This window comes from Haliotis asinina, chromosome 10, assembly GCF_037392515.1.
Source record: "Haliotis asinina isolate JCU_RB_2024 chromosome 10, JCU_Hal_asi_v2, whole genome shotgun sequence".
Classification (NCBI taxonomy): Eukaryota; Metazoa; Mollusca; class Gastropoda; order Lepetellida; family Haliotidae; genus Haliotis; species Haliotis asinina.
This window is the reverse complement of record NC_090289.1, coordinates 53,440,160-53,447,745: the sequence shown is the minus strand read 5'-3', so window position 1 is coordinate 53,447,745 and position 7,586 is coordinate 53,440,160.

Genomic DNA, 7,586 nt, shown 5'->3' with positions numbered 1-7,586 from the left:
CCCAGTACATGTGTACATAGGTCAGCCTGTAGATGTCCACCTGACACAGAGCCTCCAGTTCCGCCTGTGGATGTCCCACCAGACACAGAATCTCCAGTTCAGCCTGTAGATGTCCACCTGACACTGAGCCTCCAGTGGAAAAATGATGTAAAACAATACGAAATTAAAAACAAGCAAAAGATTGTCATAATAGTTATTTGTATAAGGGAATAATAAGTACGCATAGATTGCCACCGATAGTCTAAGACACGTCTGTGAATGCATATTATTAATCGTGTACAACGACCACTGATATATCCAACGCATAATAGTGAAGTGTAGTAAAGTGAAACATGTAACTGCAACGCGTGACAGTAGAGCAAACTGAACACGCGGTAGTGAAGTACAACAGTCTGTCCAACACATGATAGTAATGTGCAACAAATGGCTGCACATGGTGAAGGAAACAGTAGGCTCTTATAGTAAATGAAACAAACGATTGTGACCTGCTGCTGATACACCAGTGCCACCAGATCCTCAAACAAGGACATCGGTACTAGATCGGGGACCACCCAGTTCCCAGTTGGATAAACAGAGGCGAGTTTGCACTTTTAGCAACAACCCACTTATGTTAACTCGGGCAAACTATCTCAGTTCTCTAACAGAGGAGGTGCTCAAGGGAGAACCAAAGCGTCTTTCCGATGCACTACTGGATTTGGTCACCGGAATGAACATTGGCGAGGACGTCATTTCAAGGGTAGGGGAAGTGTGTGGCACATAGAGTCAGTGAGTGAGTTAGTTTTACGCCGCACTCAGCAATATTCCTGCTATATGGCGGCGGTCTGTAAATAATCGAGTCTGGACCAGACAATCCAGTGATCAACAACATGAGCGTCGATCTGCGCAACTGAGAACCGATGACGTGTATAGACCAGGATTTTATTATTTTAGTGTTTTCTGTTCTGTGTACATATATTTATCAATGGGATAGTTAAGATAATGTGGCCTTCAAGCCCTTAACCGGGCCATGCCACAACGTGCTCAACTGATTGGCGAAGCCAACACTTTGTCTAACGGCCTGCATTCAGTCTGCACAAAGTCATTCCACAGAAAAGTTGACAAAAACTCTTTTCACATTAGGTTAGTCCAACATGTCTCTATATATTTATATAATTGCAAAGTCTGCGCCATGCTGTTTTGTACAGTTAGCCATATCCATAACTTAACACGTGTGATAAGTTGAGTATAATCAGTTAACCCCCCAACCCATTCATTACATAAGTACAAGCTGTAAAAGGTTCATAGTCTTATTACAGATAGAATACTACTCAACAATTATCGTGTAACACTTGTAAAAGTTGATTGTAAACTTACTGTGTATTGTATGTTTGCTAGTCTATAGTTACTAGCATGAACTATTGATACATTGATGACTGTATTATGTGTACTGTTAATGTTTCATTGTTTCTATACATGTTTCATGGAGAATTTTCGACTAGTAACGGCTCCTTCGGACAATGGATCACACCTGTAGCATGTGTTGGTATTTTGTTGCATTCACTGCCCTGCTACATAAATACGTAAACTTGCTTAGAATTTGACTAACCAATCATTACTGTTTGTTTACACACTTTCCAAATGATATACAAATACACACAAAGGTTATAATGCCAACATCTACTACATCTTGCCCTGATTATCCATTTGTAAATGTTAATACACACATTATGTATGTTCAACACTAGCGTATTCAAATGTAAATACCATAATATACCATGTGTCACCCTACCGCCATATCACTTTTAAAAGAAACGAAATCATAAATATTTATCTCTGTGCCCAAAACGCACGACGGTACCTGTACTGTAATCTAGTCCTATTTATGTACTAGTCCAAAAAACAGAAACGTTTTATTGATTTAACATGGTATAAAAATACATATACCATGTATATAAATGTTGAACGTGGCCGACAAAGATAGCGGAAAATATGGCCAACATTTATATACTACCGACAAGAAATAAGGGAACTAATGAAATAATAGCGAATTTGAAACTGCTTTAAATATCCACTAAATCAATTTTAGGCGTCAAGTTCAATATCTGGTGTGTCCACCATGTTGGGCAACACATTCACGGCACCTTGATGGCATGCTGTTAATCAATTTCCGGATGGTTGCCCGTGGTATTGCCCGCCATTCCTCTTGGAGAGCTGCACCAAGCTGGGCCAGGTTGGCGGGTCCTGGGTCCCTGGCGTACACCCTTCGACCAAGAACGTCCCAGAGATGTTCAATTGAGGACAGGTCTGGGGACTTAGAGGGCCAGGCCAATGTCTGGATACCTTCTTGTCGGAGATAAGCGGAGACAATTCGGGCCCGATGTGGTCTGGCATTATCATCTTGGAATACAAAATTTCGGCCGATAACTCTAGCCAATGGAGCCACAACAGCACGCAATATTTGGTCAACGTATCGCTGACCAGTCATGGCTCCGTTAATGATGACCAAATCTGATCGTCTGTCATGTGTAATCCAAAAATCAACCCCACACCACGAGACTACCACCTCCATATCGATCATGGTCAAGAATTGCTGCTCTGGCATATCGCTCCCCGCTCCGACGCCAACAACGTTTTCTGCCATCTGTGAATCGTAGGCAAAACCTTGACTCATCAGAGAACATGGTGTACGCCAGTGGCGCATAGCCCGTCCCTGATGCTGCCTAGCCCATGCCAATCTTTGGCGCTTATGGTGAGCTGAAAGGGTGACACCCTTAAAAGGCCGTCTTGCTTTCAGACGAGCTTGATAGAGTCGGTTCTTAACGGTTGAGGTTGAAATGCGTCTTCCAGTGAGTGTGCGGAATTCTCTATTGATGGCAGGGGCCGATTTAAACCTATCGCGTAGAGCAATTAACGTAATGAGACGATCCTGTCGTGGTGTCGTTGATTTTGGTCTACCACGCCCAGGTCTCGTTGCAACCCCACCCGTTTGACGCTACTTATCCCACAGGCGTGAAATTACACTTTTTGATTTACCCATCTGCCGGGCAACTTCACATAATGATGCCCCCCCCCTCTATCATCCCCACAATTCTCCATTTTGTTGCTTCACCGAGATACTGCCTCGGAGGCATTTCTGTCAGTAAGTGTCAATCTCTATTGCATTAGTGATTGCGACTTCTCCAGTACATTTACAGGAGTTAACTTCTGTCTGCACGTGTAGGGCATGCATTATGCGAAATTCCATTGTCATTGGATGTTGCGTTTGGGAGATACGCCACGATAACGGACCCTGTCACAGTCAAAGTCATCTACATTCAATTTCTTGGTTCCCTTATTTTCTGTCGGTAGTATACCACACAAGATGACAAACACAAACACTTTTATTCGCTGACTTATGTTTTATATAACCATAATAAATCATAACTTAATAAAACCATAAAGCATGCCTATTACCATTACTGAACTTAAACCGATCTTGACGTACATTTATACAGTCAAATCACACAGTTATAACCTGAGCAATAATGTTGTTAATTGTATATTAAAACATAGGCTCATAAATAACACCCTACATTTCAACAATTTCTTGTAAGAATGAAGTTGAGCTGACTTTGAAACAGTCTATCAGTTATGATCCGGCTGTACCAGATGATTTTGTCGTCTAGTAGAAATCCTCAAGGACGACTTACTTAAAATTGTTCAGATGTTAGTGAGGAAACGTAACACTGAACTGACCAATAAGAGCACAGGATAGCTTGCCTTCTAAAAGAAAGAGCAACAAAATGCTCTGTGGCCATAATGACACAACATGGGCAGCTTGAGTGAGTGAGTGAGTTTAGTTTTACGTCGCTTTTAGCAATATTCCAGCAATATCACGGCGGGGGACACCGGAAAATGGCCCTCACACATTGTACCCATGTGGGGAATCGAAGCAGGGTCTTCGGCGTGACGAGCGAACGCTTTAACCACTAGGCTACCCTACCGCCCCGGGGCAGCTTGAAGCACTGAAGCGGGATAATGTTACCCGATGCAATAATATATCTGTTTCTTTATTATATATGATTAGACGTCTCGGTGATTCTTAAACATGCTCATAATGTTGTTCACTGGATTGTCTATTGCTAGCAGACCATATATCTACACTCTAAGCCCAAGTGTTCTAGTTCTGAACACTATGAGGACACCATTCTTGTAACAGATCTAGAACGCAATCGGAGTGTTCGGTTTTAGAAACCACTAGCATGTAGAACCTATTTAGAAACACACTGCGAGAGTTCTGTATGTGTTCAATCCACAATACCCTCGGACGTGCGGTAACAGACTGAGAAGGCCCAGTTCTGTGTGCTCTGAGCTTCAATTTGAAACACAATAGAGTTCTACCAGCTTCCACCATAGGCGCTCATGTCATTGCGAGGATTGTTGCTTCACAGCGTTTCAAGTTGGGGGTCATCTCCAAATTTTCACATTTTAAAAAACATCTTTAATCCTCACAATGACACGAGCGTCTGTGGCTTCCACCAGCCTAACTTGAACGAATAGAAACAACAACAATATGAACTAATTCAAAACTTTATTAACACCCCTATTATATGACAAAACTTATTGTTGTTAAACTTGTTATTATGGCTCACTTTGTGCAGTTCGAACTCCACAGTCTCTTCCCTAGACGCCAGTTAAATCACAACTATGCAATAACGCTTCAAGAAATGTAAAATATTTACACATTCATGATGTATATGGTTTGCATATGTTATGACTTTAAGTTGTGTGCATTGCGTGTGCTCTGTGTGTTGTATATCTATGTGTTCTGTACTGAGTTTGTGATACACTATTTTCTGAATGTCTGTTTGCTTCTTTTTATTTGGCATCTCTGCAACATTCATCAGTTTGAAACAAACATGACATCCAACAGTGTTCAGGTTCATGTTTGAAACAGAAATTTCAAAACCTGTCATTTATAACTTCAGCAGATGACTAGGTCATTCTATACTTTAGCAAATAAAGTTATGAAATATGTGTGTAAATGACGTTTGAGTGAGTTTGTTTTTACGCATCACTCAGCAATATTCCAGCTGTTAGCGGCGGTCTGTATATAATCCAGACCAGACAATCCAGTGATCAACACCATGGACATCGATTTACGCAACTGGGATGTGACGTGTTAACCAAGTCACTGTGCCTGACCACCCAATCCCTTTAGTCTCCACTTGCGACATGGGTTACTGAAGATCAATTTTCACCCGGATCTTCACAGGTGACCAGATACAAGATCTCTCATCACAATGTGTGTGATATTGAATCAGATCCAGCTAATAGAAGTCTAGATTGCCTTCGCACTGGAGGGAAAATATATTATGGCTTGTTCTGGACTCCATATGTTGTGTGAATAAATACTTTTATGTAGTTTTAAATAATAATTGATATTTCTGGGACTAATGTCTGCCTACAATGCGATTTCTAACCATGTTTTAGCTTTGGGATCGCCAATTTTTGTCCGAGTACTGGAAACATCTTGTGAATGGGTCAGTGAGTGAGTATGGTTTTACACCGCTCTTAGCAATCTTCCAGTAACGTCACGGCGGGGGACACCAGGAATGGGCTTCACACATAGTACGCATGTGGGGAATCGAACCCAGGTCTTAGGCGTGACGGGTGGAAGTCCACTGAACCAGGTGATGGCCTTGATTTTGAGAGATTTCAAAGGAACCTGGATGAATACAGAAAAGTGATAGCTTCCTATATACGCTGTGATTTTTTTATTTCGAACACTGTTACATATGTTAGTATTTCTTCTTCAAGTATAATGTAATCTTATTATGTTGCTTCCTTTCAGACGTGGTATTACTTCATAAAAACAATTAATTACCGGTATTATTAAGCTGGTATCCAGTGTAGACAGTAGTGTGGAAAATGCTATATATTAATTTCGCGGAGACGGGTGTATTATTGAATGTTCTGGAACAAAGACTATTACAGCTCGACATTTGTTTCTAGAAAGTATGTCCATTATTATCTCACAGAACATCTAAACCAGCCCATGTGTGAAATCACCATTTGACCATGGATAGCAAGTCTGCGCCTGATGTGGAGGCGTGACCGCTGTTAAACTAAAACTAAAATGATTTATGGTTCAACTTCTATATTATACGTCACCTGAAGAAGAGACTAGGAACTGTCTCGAAACGTTGTGACCTTGTATGATATAGAAGTTGAACCATAAAGCATTTTTAGTTTGATTCGACGAACTTCTAAATGCCTTTGAAACAACTTATGTGACCACTGTTGCTGCCGGCTAAACATTATTAACACTGACTTTATTAGCACTGCTACTATCTGTTACAAAGCTTCTGTAATGGGGTTGTCACTCAGTGTTGTACTGCGACTCACTTCAAATTTTTGAAGAGCATTTAGAAGTGGAATGCATAAGAAAAGCAAGATTTATGGATGTCAACCTTATTGTGAGTAGCATGATTTCGGTGCGTATGCTTGCTCCTTCAACTGGCCATGCTTGCTATAAAAGGCGACTGTGCTTGTGGTAAGAGGCGACTATCGGGATCGGGTGGTTAGGCTGCTGACTTAGTTGACACATGTCACCGGTTCCCAAATGCACAGATCGATGCTCATGCTGCTGGACACTGAATTGTCTGGTTGAGACTCATTATTTACAGACCTCCTCTATATGGCGTGAATATTGCTGAGTGCGGGGTAAAACAAAAAATTCACGAACTCACTCACTCACTCCATCTGGTTGTGGCACTGTTGTGGGTTCCTATTATTTCAGTATCAAAGTTGACATAGTTTACAAATGAAGCCTGTATTTGACAAATCTGAAGAAAGCTTGTATTGAGCTGAAGTAGGGAACAGACTGATGCTGGAGTAGAGGGCGTGTACATTAAGTGTACATTAAGTACACATCACTATGGGCACCAACTTCTGGTTGCCATAGTGATAACATGCCGGATTGGAGAGCTGCCAGTTGAGAGGGCTTCCACTGTATCTGGATTACTTTGGGGGATATCATATTCTGTTATTTACTATGCATTAAATATACATCATTGTAAATGTAACATGCCATATATCATATAATATTCCTTTGGGGGGTTCCAGCTTACCGAATGAGGAACAGATGTGATATGTACTATGTATTTTAAGTGCATGTAATATAATGTACAATGATGCAGTAAGCTGAATGACCAAATGCTTGCCACTGTCACTCAGTATGTCCTGATGTCCCACAAAGGGTTCATGGCCATTTCAAGTCTTTCATCGTGATGTTGCTAGGTTACTACTTAAGAGATGTCATTTTATTCACTCACTCTTGCAGAATTTATGATGGGGTAGGCTTGTGGTTTAGCATTGACTCATCACACGAAGTCCTGGGTTGGATTCGTCACATGGGTGCAGTGCAAAGACCATCTCTGGTGAGCCACGCCATGATATTGCCGGAATATTGCTGAAAGTGACATACAACCACACTCACTCATATAGAATATAGCCCTTGCTTCATCTTGATGGTCCTGTCAATGAAACAGCTGGGCTGAGAGCAACATGCTGGTTGTTAGATCTGACCATTACATCTGATGTTGTATGACTATAACTATTGCTCC